Below are 14,205 nucleotides of genomic sequence, written 5' to 3' on the forward strand. Positions count from 1 at the left end.
ACTGCAACCTCTGCTTCCCGGGTTCAAGTGATTCTCCTGCCTCAGCCTCCTGAGTAGCTGGGACTACAGGCATGTGCCACCATGCCTGGCTATTTTATTTTTAGTAGAGATGGGATTTCACCATGTTGGCCAGGCTAGTCTCGAACTCCTAATCTCAGGCGATCCACCCTCCTCGGCCTCCCAAAGTGCTGGAATTACAGGTGTGAGCCACTGTGTCCGGCCCTATTTGCATTTTTAGAACTGATGTCTGTGGAAAGGAGCATAATTTTGGGAGCAAAAATGGAAGCAGGGGACCTGTGAGAGGCTGATTAGTGGTCCAGGTGAGTGGGGTCATGGTGCCTCAAACCTGTTTGGCGGCACTACAGATAGAGAGACAGTGGACTGTTTTCCAGGTGAACACACCTGGTGCAGACAATTTTCTTTGTAATATAATATGTTGCAAATGCACAGTGGTTAAGGCCCCATAGAAACTGCAGCTTAATGCATTTTAGCAGCACCAAAGTTAGAGTCTCTGCTCATGACACAGTCTCCTATTCTTGCCCTTCCAGAAAAACAAAAACGATTAAAATCCTCCTTAAGAGACGGTGGCTTGGCTGATCTTGTCCCTGCAGAAAGTTAACCTCCTTGGCAGGCAGGAGGAGAAAAGAAGAGCTGACATGTGTTAAGTGCCAACTGCATACCTCAATCTCATCTGATCTCACAGTAACCCTACGAAGTGCAAATTATTAGCCTCACTTATTTATTTTTTTCTTTCTTTTTTTGAGATGAGGAAACTGAAGTTCAGAGAGGTTAAGTAAATTGCCCAAGGTCACATAGCTAACAAGTGATAACTGGGATCCAAACCCACATCGGTCTGATTCTTTCCACATCATCCCTGGCTGGTGGGACCAGTTCAGCATATTGAGGAGACCTTAATCATCTCTAGGCTCTGGGGGTTTTAGCTACTCCTTGGTTTGGGGGTCCACTGACTTTTTCAGGCCATGGGAGTGAAAAGAAAAGGCTGAAGGGGCATAGGGGAACTTTTTGGAATAACAGAGAGGTTTCGTATTTTGATTGGGGTGGTGGTGGCCTGGGTATATGTTTTAAAAACCATCGAACTCTACATTTAAGTGGGTGGATTTTATCGCATATAAATTAGATCTCAATACGTGGACAGCCCTCTACATTTTTTTACTGAGAAACAATTCACATTCCACAAATTTCACCCTTTTAAAGTTTACAATTCAGTGGTTTTTAGTGTATTCACAGAGATACCATCTAATTCCACTGATTCCAGGATATTTTCATAACTTCAAAAAGGAACTCTGTACTGTATCCATTAACAGTCACTCCTCATTCCCCAACCCGGGCCCCTGACGATCACTGATGTCTTTCTGTCTCTAAGGATTTCTATATTCTGGTCCAGTGGGCCCAGGAGCACAAATGTTGAAGCTCAGCCAGTTACTGGGCCTCCGTGAGGGGACAGGCCCACTACCTTCCTGCACAAAGTTCTGAACTGGAGGGTCTCCATTTGATCCAGGTGCTGGGTGGTGAATTTCAAGAGCATCAGAGACATCTGAAGCTGACTCAGCACCTGTGTCCCTGCCTCCCTCCCCTGCCCACCCCAGATCCATGCAGGCTCTGGAAGTGCACCTCACTCACTCTGCTCCCCTGCCTGTGGAAGGCATGAGCGATGATGCACCTAGCAAAGGAGTGGGGAGTGGGCCTCCAAGGTCAACGTGGCAAACCCATCACAGAAATGCAGGGGAGTTAAGGACGGTTTAGGAATGCATCCAGCAAGGTCAGGCTGGAAGAGAGTTTGGAGGGCAAAGGAGAGGAGTAAGTAAAAGTGTTGTTATGCCAGATGCCGTGGCTCCCGCCTATAATCCCAGCACTTAGGAGGCCAGGGAGGGAGGATTGAGTGTGAAACTAGCTTGAACAACATAGCAAGACCCCATTCTCCACAAAAAAGGAAAAAACAAAAACAACAATAATTTGTTTTTACTGGCTGCCTGGAGGAGAGAGGAACCTGTAGGTGACTCCTTCTGACAACCTGTAGGTGCGCGCCTTTCTCACGTCACCCCCACGCCTTGGAAAGATGCAAGCAAGGAGATACCGGAGGCAGGAGGAGGGCCAGGAGGAACAGCCCCTGCCAGGTCAGTGAGGCAACCCCGCCCCCACACCTGGCTGGCAACATGGGTGGATCGACTAGACCCACTGACGCCAGCTCCGCCGTCACCTGGAAACAGCCTGACACAGGGGTTTCAAAAGAGACGTGGAGGTGGCGTCAAGGACCGCCTGCAGTGTGAGAGAAAAAGGCCCTCCTTGTCCAGCCTTCATCAACAGGAAGAGAGGCAGGATTCTGGTGATTTCTAAAAGAACAAATGCACACAGACATGGTCAAATATCTAAGAGATGGTGCTATTGGCAAAAATCACAGTGCCCAGCACAGATATCTACGAACCCGCTTACATCATAAAGTTATTACGTGTGATTGTCTGTAACAGACCAAGTCTGGAAGGGTTCTCGAAAGCCTGTCAATAATAACCTTTAGGGAAAGGAATGTCACTGTCTACCTTTAGTTTTTATTTTTTTATTAAAAAATAAAAAACTGCTAAAAACAACTGTTAAAATAATTTAATTAACAACCGTATACTATTTATGTAATTTAAAATATGTGATATGGCCAGGCACACCAGCTCATGCCTGTAATTCCAACACTTTGGGAACCTGAGACGGGTGGATCACATGAGGCCAGGAGTTCAAGAACAGCCTGGCCAACATGGTGAAATCCCATCTCTACTAAAAATGCAAAAATTAGCTGGGTGTGGTGGTGCACGCCTGTAGTCCCAGCTGCTTGGGAGGCTGAGACAAGACAATCGCTTGAAATGGGCAGGCAGATGTTGCAGTGAGCTGGGATCATGCCACTGCATTCCAGCCTGGGTGACAGAGTGAGACTCCATCTCCAAAAAAAAAAGATATATTTCAACTGTTGTTTTTAATCTCCTTTTAAATAGGCAATACATTCACATGCAAAATCTCCCGTTCATTCTTGTCGTCTTTTGCCTAGACACTCCTTCCCCCTGCCGGAGGTAACTAATTTACTAATTACTGATGTATCCTTCTGGAATTTCTTTGTGCAAATGTAAGTAAATTTGTGTAGAGTTTCTTTCTTTTTTTTTTTTTTAGACATGGGGGTCTTTCTGTTACCCAGTGCAGTGGTGTGATTGTAGCTCGCTGTAGCCTTGACCTCCTAGGCTCAAGCAACTGTCCTGTCTCAGCCTCCCAAGTTGCTGGAACTACAGTCACAAGCTAATTTTCAATTTTTTTTAGAAAGGGGGTCTCGTTCTGTTGCCCAGGTTGATCTCAAACTCCTGGCCTCAAGTGGTCCTCCCGCCTTGGCCTCCCAAAATGTTGAGATTATAGGTGTGAGCCACTGCACCTGGCAGAGTTTTAATACATCTCTATTGTGCTGTATCTCTAGGAAGAAAATTCGAATTCAAACCCAATGACCAGACATAAAGGTTCTGAAGAATGAAACATATCTACAGGTGGCTAGTGGGTATAAAGTACAACCTTTGTGAGGAAGGCTTTTAAACATTATATATATATATATACACACACACACACATATGTATATATTTATTGATAAATACTCATTATAAAGAAGTCAAGAAATGCAACATAAAGAAAATCACTCCAAATCTGTCCAACTCAAACTAATAATGATTAGCATCAACTGAACATTATTCTGGACAAGTGCTGTCTGATAGAACTTTCTGTGATGATGGAAATGTTTTCTGTGCTGTCAATTATAGTAACTACTAGCTACATATGTTTATTGAACACTTGCAATGTGGTTAGTGAAACTGAAGAGCTGAATTTTTTATTTTTATTTTATGTATTTATTTTTATGTATTTATTTTTTTGAGACAGAGTTTCATTCTTGTCACCCAGACTGGAGTGCAATGGTGTGATCTTGGCTCTTTGCAACCTCCACTTCCTGGGTTCAAGTGATTCTCCTGTCTCACCCTCCTAAGGAGCTGGGATTACAGGCATCCATCACCACCCCCGGCTAATTTTTGTATTTTTAGTAGAGATGGGATTTCGCCATGTTGGCCAGGCTGGTCTCGAACTCCTGACCTCAGGTGATCTCCCCACCTCAGTATTTTTATTTTTATTTTTATTATTTATTTATTTATTTATTTTTTTGAGATGGAGTCTTGCTCTTGTCCCCCAGGCTGGAGTGCAGTGGCGCAATCTCGGCTCACTACAACTTCCACCTCCTGGGTTCAAGCGATTGCCCTGCCTCAGCCTTCCGAGTAGCTGGGACTACAGGTGCCCGCCACCACGCCCGGCTAATTTTTGTATTTTTAGTAGAGACGGGGTTTCACCATGTTAGCCAGGATGATCTCGATCTCCTGACCTCGTGATCTGCCCTCCTTAGGCTCCCAAAGTTCTGGGATTACAGGCGTGAGCCATGGCGCCTGGCCCAGTTTAGGCCTTTTCTATGTATATGTGTGAGTGGAAGGATGTAAAGAAAGCTGGAGACAACCATTTTGGCACTGCCTCCCAAAAGCTTTATGGTGTGATTACTAATTAACCTAGGAGATTTAGGAATTATCCTAAAGAAATGCAGCCAGGTGCAATGGCTCACATTTTTAACCCCAGTGATCTGGGAGGCCAAGGCGGGAGGATAGCTTGAGGCCAGGAGTTTGAGACTAGCCTGGTCAACATAGACCCTGTCTCTACAAAAAATACAAAAATCAGCCAGGCACGGTGGTGTGTGCCTGTAATCCCAGCTACTCAGGGTGCTGAGGTGAGAGGATTGCTTGAGCCCAGGAGTTTGAGGCTATTGTGAGCTATGACCGCACCACTGCACTCCAGCCAGAGTGACAGAGCAAGACCCCCACTCTAAAGGAAAAAAGAAATGGTTATGACTTTGCTCAAAATCGAGCTCTGAAAGTGTTTATTAACACAAAAAAACTGGAACTTTGTAGGAAAATATTTACCAACGTGGGAATGCGTTCATACTGTTTATTAAGTGAAAGGCAGTTTACAGCCAGCTCACACCTGTAATCCCAACACTTCGGGAGGCCCAGGTAGAAAGATCGCTTGAGCTCAGGAGTTCAAGACGAGCCTGGGCAACATGATAAGACCCTGTCTCTACAAAAATATAAAAAATTATCCAGGCATGGTGGTGAGCACCTGTGGTCCCAGCTACCCAGGGGGCTGAGGCGGGAGGATGGCTTGAGCCTGGGGAGGCGGAAATTGCAGTAACCCATGATTGCACCATAGCATCCCAGCCTGGGGGACATAGCAAGGCCCTGTCTCAAAAATAAAAAATAAAAAAAATAAGTGAAAAGAAGGTTACAAAGTAGGATGCTTTCACTAAAATGTAAATAGCCTAGAAAGATCTATTTCAAACTGCTCAGTCCATGGTAAGCACTCATTAAATATCAGCTAAATAATTGAGTGACTATTAATCAGAATTAGCACCGGGTGGCCAGGCATGGTGGCTCATGCCTGTAATACCAGCACTTTGGGAGGCCGAGGCGGGCAGATCACGAGGTCAAGAGATTGAGACCATCCTGGCCAACATGGTGAAATCCTGTCTCTACTAAAAATACAAAAATTAGCTGGGCGTGGTGGTGCACGCCTGCAGTCCCAACTACTCGGAAGGCTGAGGCAGGAGAATGGCTTGAATCCGGGAGGTGGAGGTTGCAGTAAACCAAGATTGCGCCACTGCACTCCAGCCTGGGCTACAGAGCGAGATTCTGTCTCCAAAAAAAAAAAAAAAAAAAAAAAGAAAGAAAGAATTAGCATCGGTTGGTAAAATTATGAGTGATTTTATATTTTCTTCTGCACCCTTATGTATGTTTTCTAACTTTCTATGGTGAACACATATACTTTTGTAATAAGAAAAAACATGTAGGAAGAAAGAAGTATAGTTGTTGTGTTGTAATATTTCAGAGCTGGAAGGAACTTTAGAGACAAAGACACACATGGCTAGTGAGAGGCCAAAACCCAGTTTCTGACAACACACAAACATCTTCCAGCGCCAAGGAGAAAATACTGCGTGATTGTCTCCTGGCCAGGACAAACTCTCTCGGTGTGGCAACTCAGGAGTGGATTTCAAGAGGGAAAAACAAACGGTATTAATGCTCCTCAACAAGATACAAAACATCATGAAAAATCTTACTACAACAAACCCAGGGCCATAATCTTTGCGCTAGTTGGGACTCCCTGCCCACAGGGCTCTCAGCTGTGGCACTAGCAGGGACACCCTTCAGGACTCTCCCTGTCCAGCCAGCATGGGAGATAAGTCTCTGCCTCTTTCTCTCTTTTTTTTTTTTTTGAGACGGAGTTTCACTCTGTCACCCAGGCTGGAGTGTAGTGGCGCAATTTCAGCTCACTGCAATTTCTACCTCCCAGGTTCAAGCAGTTCTCGTGTCTCAGCCTCCCAAGTAGTTGGGATTACAGGCACGCACCACCACACCTGGCTAATTTTTTTGTATTTTTAGTAGAGACAGGGTTTCACCATATTGGTCAGGATGGTCTCGAACTCCTGACCTCAGGTGATCCAGCTCCCAAAGTGCTGGGATTACAGGTGTGAGCCACTGCGCCCGGCCAGAAGTCTTTGTCTCTTGCAGGAAGAAGCCTACTACTGGTTGTCCCCACATATTGGCTCTCCTTCAAAGCCTGTCCTTTTGCAAAATTCACAACTTAATCACTGTCTACCTCAGATGTCCTTTCTTTTTTTTCGGCATTTACCACTGGCTTACATGCTCAAGTTTGTATTTTATTTTTAGTTGTATTTTTTGAGGCAGGGTCTTGCTTTGTTGCCCAGGCTGGAGTGCAGTGCTGCAATCAGGACTCACTGCAGCCTCCTGGGCTCAAGTGATCCTCCCACCTCGGCCTCCCAAAGCACTGAGATTACAGGTGTGAGCCACCATCCCCGGCCCGTGTTTAACTTTGGAAATTGCTGTACTCTAGTCAATGAAACGCTTATTGACCTAACAGCTCTTAGTTCTGTGACTCAGTTAGTCTCATCAAACATTTTGGGTTTTTATTATTTTATATTTTTTCCTGGGGGCTTAGAGTCAAGTGCCCTGAATATACGCTCCCTCAAAAAAGTTTTGAGTGATGACAAGGTGCTAAGCACTGGTATTTAGGCTGGGCAGAATATCTACTGGGTATGAGGGGTCGTGCCTATAATCCCAGCACTTTGGAAGGCCGAGGCAGGAGGATTGCTTGAGCCCAGGAGTTGGAGGCTGCAGTGAGCTATGATTGTGTCACTGTACTCCAGCATGGTGACAGAGAGAGAGTCTGTGTCTAAAAAAAAAAAAAAAAAAAAAAAATTAAGATATTTATCCAAGAGAAAAGTATATGTCCACAAAAAGACTTTCATGAAATGTGTTATCTGTTTATATCATAGCCAGGGTCCCAGCAGGTAATTCGAGAAGAGTTTTAAAAAGGGACTGTGCATAAGGGTGTGTTTGGTCTAGAGAAACCACCAAGGCTGCAACTTCCTTCCAAAGAGAAACATATATGGAAAAGGGTGGGGGGAGGGGCGGGTAGAAAGAGTAACTTTAAAGTGGGGAAACCTGACTCGACCTCGGCCAGGCGATCAAGGTCAACATCAAGGTCACAGATCATGTGGATTGTACGTACCCTTGATATGAAGGGATGAAACGGCGATTGACCTCTGTGGTCTTCCTCCCCCAAACCCTACTCTCGGTCTAATGGTGAGAAAACAATCAGACCAATTCAAATAGAGGGGCCTACGACGTACCTGCAAAGTACTCCTCAAACCTGTCAAGGTGGTTGTGCATCAGAGGACACAGTTAATAATGTGAAAAGGCAACCTTTGGAATGTGAGAAAATATTTGCAAATCATACAGTCATGGCAATACAAAAATGTTTCAGTTCATGACTGAATAAAAAATGGTGGTCCCTTGAGATTATAACTCCTGAGTTAACTGAATATTTTTTAGAAATATACTTTCAGCTGGGCACGGTAGCTCACACCTGTAATCCCAGCACTTTGGGAGGCCAAGGCAGGCAGATCATGAGGTGAGGAGTTCAAGACCAGCCTGGCCAGCATGGTGAAACCCCATCTCTACTAAAAATACAAAAAAAAAAAAAATTAGCCAGACCTGGTGGCACATGCCTGTAGTCCCAGCTACAGCACTTTGGGAGGCCGAGGTTGGTGGATCACCTGAGGCCTGCAGTTCAAGACCAGCCTGGACAACATGGTGAAACCCTGTCTCTACTAAAAAAAAAAAAAAAAAAAAAGGCAGGCGTGGTGGTGGGCACCTGTAATCCCAGCTAGTTGGGAGGCTGAGGCAGGAGAATCACCTGAACCCAGAGGCGGAGGTTGCAGTGAACCAAGACTGCACCACTGCACTCCAGCCTGGGCGACTAGAGCGAAACTCCATCTCAAGAAAAAAAAGAAACCTGATATATGGTACTTAATATTGGCATTGCAGGTCCAGTAAGGGAAAGGACTGATATTCAGTACTGGTGCTGGGACATCTGGTTTTGCATAATACATATATGTAAATAAAAATATATATGCCATCTAGGTTTGTGTAAGTATACTCTGTGATGTTTGTACAGTGACAAAATTGCATAAGGACTCATTTCTCAGAACATATCCCCATCATTAAGTGACATAAGACTGTGTCTGATAAGGGGTGCATATCTAGAAAATGTAAGGAACTTCTACAACTCAGTAACAAAAATTAAACAACCTGATTAAAAAACAGACAAACGACTTGAGTAGACATTTCCCCAGTGAAGACAGAAAGATACACAAATGGCCAATAAAGACGCTCATCGCCCCAGTCACTGGGAAAATGCAAATCAAAACCACAAGATGCCACGTTGTACCCATTAAGATGGCTACCATCAAAAAACCCCAGAAAACTGCAAGTGTTGATGGGAGTGTGGAGACATTGGAACCCTTGTGCATTGTCCGTGGGAACGTTCAATGGCGCAGCCACTATGGAAAACGGTATGATGATTCCTCAAAAAATTAAAAACAGAAATACAATATGATCCAGCAATCCCATTTCTGAGTATACACCCCAAAGAAATGAAATCAGGGTCTCAAAGAGATGTTGGTACAACCATGTCCACAGCAGCACGATTCACAATGGCCAAAAGGTAGACGTCACCCTGGTGTCCATTCACAAATGAACAGATAAACAAAATGTGGTATATATCCATTCAGTGAAATGTTATTCAGCCTTAAAAAGAAAAGAAATTCTGATACACGCCATGACATGGATGAAACTTGAAGATGTTATGCAAGGTGAAATAACCTGGTCACAAAAAGACAAATATTATATAATTTCATTTATACGAGGTATCTAAAGTAGTCAAATGCATAGAAACATAAAGTAGAATGGTGGTGACCAGGAGCTTAGGGGAGGGGTCACGGGAACTTATTGTTTAATGGGTATAGAGTTTCTATTTTGCAAGATGCAAAAGTTCTGGAGATCTGACTCACAATGATGTAAATATACTTAACACAACTGAACTGTGCACTTAAAAGTGGTTAATTTTCATGTTACATGTATTTTACCACAATTTAAAACATTGTCAAGGTCATCGAAAACAAGGAAAGTGTGATAAATTGTCACAGCCAAGAGGAACCTAAAGATATGTGACAATGTGAGGCTGAAGTGGGCAGATCACTTGAGGCCAGGAGTTTGAGACCAGCCTGGCCAACATGGCAAAATCCCATCTCTACTAAAAATACAAAAATCAGCCAGGTGTGGTGGTGGGCGTGTGTAATCCCAGCTACTCGGGGGGCTGAGGAGGGACAATCACTTGAACCTGAGAGGCAGAGGTTGCAGTGAGCCGAGATTGCTCCACTGCACTCCAGTCTAGGGGACAGAGCAAGACTTCATCTCAAAAAAAGGAAAAAAAAAAGAGAGAGATGTGACAACACGATGTCCTAGAGTATCCTGATGGGACCTGGAACACAAACAGGGCATTAGGTAAACTAAGGCAATGTGAATAAAGTAGGGACTTCAGTTAATAATGATATATCAATATTGGTGCATTAATTATAACAAATGTATCCTATTAGTAGATGATGTTAATAATAGTAGAAATTGGAAATGGGTTACATGGAAACTCTGTATTACCTTCACAATTTTTCTGTAAATCTAAAAGGTCCTACAAAAGAAGGTCTATTTAAAAAGAATAGCTTAGGTCTTCCCCTCAAGGAACGTAGTGGCTGGTGGCATGAACTGGGAGTCTCCTGAGTTCAAACCCGGGCTCCACCACTACCCCGTTGTGGGCCCTTCCGGAGTGAAGTCACCTCCAGATGGTCAGTTTCTTCCTCTGGAAACTGAGGAGAATCCTAGGATCTACCTCATGGGGGCGCTGTGAGGATTGACTGCAAAGTGTGCGGCACCACTCCTGGCTGGTAGTAGATGCTGCTATTCCTGCAAGTTAGAAATAAAAGCAATAATAGAGTGGTTGAGAGTGTGCATTTTGGAGGAAGGCAGTCTGGATTCAAACTGTGGTTCTTTCAGTGACTATAAAATCTTGGACAAGTTGCTGGGCGTGAACCTCAGTTTACTTATCTATAAAATGGGATGCATGAGGCCTCCCCCAAAGGTGGTTGGAAGGATTGAAAGCTCAAGCCGCAAAGCCCCAGCACGATGTGTGTGCACAGGAAGCCCTTGATCAGCAGGAAATGTGCAAGGAAAGGAGACACGCAGGAAGAGTTGAGGAAGAGCAAATACAACTGCCTGGGAAGCTGGGTGTGGTGGCTCACGCCTGTAATCCCAGCACTTTGGGAGGCTGAGGTGGGCGGATCACGAGGTCATGAGATCGAGACCATCCTGGTCAACATGGTGAAACCCCGTCTGTACTAAAAATATAAAAATTAGCTGGGTGTGGTGGCGCGTGCCTGTAATGACCGCTACTCGGGAGGCTGAGGCAGGAGAATCACTTGAACCAGGGAGTCGGAGGTTACGGTGAGCCAGGATCGTGCCACTGCACTCCAGTCTGGCAACAGAGTGAAACTCCATCTCAAAAAACAACAACCTGCCTGGGTGTCTGAGAAGGCTTCCCTGAGGGGGTCACAGAGAGGCGCTTGCCCTGGTTTTTGCACTGAGGGTGTTGAGAGGCCGACCTCACAGTCCTCCAGAGACCTGTGGGACCTCCTCCTGGGCCCCAGGGTTCTCCCAGGTCCCTAGCATTGGAACATAGCCTCCGTCTGCTGCTTAGCCACTGTTCTGTCTGAACTGTGATTAGGCCCTTATCTCAGCCAGCTTTGCCCTGCTTGGCTGCCTGTCACATTCAATTCCTTGCCAGGGCATTCATCCTGCCCTGGTCGTGTGTGTCCCCAAGCACAAGGTTCCGGGACATGGGGCCTGGTCTTGATCTTCCTCAGTTCCCACAATCCCAAGCATGGTGTCTGGAACACAGCAGTGTCTCAGTACATGGCGGATGAAGAGAATAAAATTAGTGAGAAACTCACTTCCAGCCCTTGCTGTAGTTGGATTCTGAGGCACTGAGAAACACCCACACACTTTCCCCTTTAAAAATACCTTCTCTCTCTGGACTCTCTTTAGCCCCAAATTCTATGATTAGAGCTTCATTTCTTTGGCTTCAGCCAAATCTGGACCCTGTACCTGATAAAAATGCAACATCCTATATCGGTCAGATTTCAGTGGGAAACAGAAGGCGCACTCAAAAACTCAACCGGGTTTAAATGGGTGGGGGGAAGAAAAAATAATAAAAATTAGTAAAATAACTATTTACAGTGAGATGGATGGGACTAAAGGAATCTGCAGAGACAGTGAGGCATCCCTGGCCTTGCAACAGCAGGAAGCTGTTAGCACCCAGGGGCAGAAGAGTTCAAGGGCGCCCGGGAGAACTGCGCTATGGAGGAGCTGCCTTGAGGGGGATGGAGGCTGTGGAGACATACCCATTGCCCCCTATCCAGGCTGAAGCAGGTGGGAAATATCTCAATGGTGGTCTCCTCTTGCCCTCAGATCTCCTGGCAGAGCCCCCTATTGACTGAACCCAACAGGAAGCCAGAGGGTGAGGAGGTCCCCAAAGGTCAGCCTCCCAGGGTCAGAGAAGAGCAGAAAATAGATCTGGGGTTGGAAGAGGGGAACAAACCAAGAATAACAAGGCTTCAGAGGTGATGTAATTCCATCTTATCAATCATTTACAATTCAGTGCAGATAAAGACATCAGATCTGATATGGTTTGACTGTGTCCCCACCTGAATCTCATCTTGAATTGTAGCTCCCGAAATTCCCACCTGTCATGGGGAGGGACCTGGTGGGAGGTAATTGAATCATGGGGTGGGTCTTTCTTGTGCTGTTCTTTGCCCTGCAGTTCTGGTGAATAAGCCTCACAGGATCTAAGGGTTATATAAAGGGTTTCCCCTTTCGCTTGGTTGTTATTCTCTTTTTTGCCTGCTGCCGTGTAAGACGCCCCTTTGCTCTTCCTTCCCGTTCCGCCATGATTGGGAGGCCTCCCTAGCCATGTGGAACTGTGAGTCAATTAAACTTCTTTCCTTTATAATTACCCAGTCTTGGGTATGGCTTTCTCAGCAGTGTGAGAACAGACTAATACAGATCCTGTGAGGAAGAGAGGCAAAGGAGATTGGGGACCAGGGTCCTGAAGAGTTACAATGAACAGAGTGTCACTGACTGGAGAAAAGGTGCCTCCCCTCCTCCACCTCCCCCAAAACAAAGACAAACCTTGCCTGTTTCTAGTGGTGGCTCTGGAATTTCCTTATGGGGAAGATCTGAGGGTGGCATCTGGATGACAGGGAAGCCACCACTGCGTAGCAAACCTGGGGTGTCACTTAGATTTGAGTAGCATGGGTGGAGGGTACTGAGGAGGATTAGTAGGACCACTAAGTCTCTTCCCCACTTCAGCCATCTCTTCCCCTCCTCCTCCCACTAGCCCCGGCTCCTAAACAAAGCTTTCTCATTTCAAGACTTCTTGGAGCTAAAGTGATCTGTGATTGTGAGTCCTGGGAGACGTCCCTGACCACAGGAGCTCCCTCACCAAACCTCCCTTAGGACCAGTGGACACACTTTGTGGGAACAGCAGGGATGAGGCCAATTGTCTTTAAACCTGGTCCTGGGAAGGAGGAGGAAAAACGGGAGCAGTGGCTGGCTGAGGCTGCGTGAGTGACTTCCGGAAGATGAGGCAGAGGGAGGGAGGGATTCCTAGTGTGGAATGAGCCTCTCTTGTGGGTGGAGACAGGTCGGGATCATCTAGGGTCTCGCTACTCAAAGTGGGGTCTGGGGACCGGGAGTGTTGGCATCCCCAGCAAGCTCATTGGAAATGAAGACTGTCAGGCCCTCACCCCCGCATTGCCTGAATCAGGATTTGCAGTTCTTTGCAAGCTCCTCATGAGTTTCTTATGCATGTTAGAGTTTGAGAAGCACCCACTGCAGCGCCGCCTGCTCAGGTGAGCCTGTCTGCTCATTTCCCCTCTTGCACACCTGAGCTTTTTTTCCCCCCCCTCAGAGACTTCTTCATTCCAGAAGGTCACTCAACAAACACTGAATCCATGCCTATCTCTGGAGATACAGATGTTAATAACAGAGAATTGAATAGGAAACTTCAACTCAGTGTGGGAAATGCTAACATAAGGATGGGAGTGTGGATCAGATAAGCAGGACAGGGGAAGGGCCCCCAACCTACAGTGGGGGTGGGGTGGCCAGGGAAAGCTCCCTGGAGCTTGGCCCTCTCCCTTCCTCCTGCCAGATCTTCCTTCCCAGACCCCACCCTGCGGCTCCTGCCAGCACTGCGCACTGGACCTGCACTCCCCTTCCCCAATTATTTCACTGTGTGTGTGATTGGGTTTCATGTCACCAACTCAACTGTTTTCTGATATCTTCTCATTCTAACACCTAGTAGCCCCTGAATTCTACATACGATGAATTGATGAGTGAATGAATGAGATTAAGTGCACCAGGTAACGATGAGACCCACTCCTTTTTCCCCATCATCTATCAGTCTGTGCTGTGCAGACCCCCCTTATCCATCTCTTTCTGTCTATGTACGATTTTTTTTTTTTTTTTTTTTTTGAGACGGAGTCTCGCTCTGTCGCCCAGGCTGGAGTGCAGTGGCCGGATCTCAGCTCACTGCAAGCGCCGCCTCCCGGGTTTACGCCATTCTCCTGCCTCAGCCTCCTGTGTAGCTGGGACTACAGGCGCCCGCCACCTC

The 14,205-nt window shown here is 46.1% G+C and overlaps 1 protein-coding gene across 1 annotated transcript in view; it reads right to left on the reverse strand.

Annotated features, from left to right (window-relative positions):
* COG8 (component of oligomeric golgi complex 8) overlaps window positions 1–13,495 on the reverse strand; it is a 175,774-nt gene extending 162,279 nt beyond the window's left edge. The window contains exon 1 of the mRNA XM_050773342.1: window positions 13,492–13,495. The gene's annotated coding sequence lies outside the window, so the exon portion shown is untranslated. The remainder of the gene's footprint in view (window positions 1–13,491) is intronic.
* Between the last annotated feature and the right edge of the window lie 710 nt (window positions 13,496–14,205).

The sequence above is a fragment of the Macaca thibetana genome, chromosome 20 (genome assembly GCF_024542745.1).
Source record: "Macaca thibetana thibetana isolate TM-01 chromosome 20, ASM2454274v1, whole genome shotgun sequence".
NCBI classification, from domain to species: Eukaryota; Metazoa; Chordata; class Mammalia; order Primates; family Cercopithecidae; genus Macaca; species Macaca thibetana.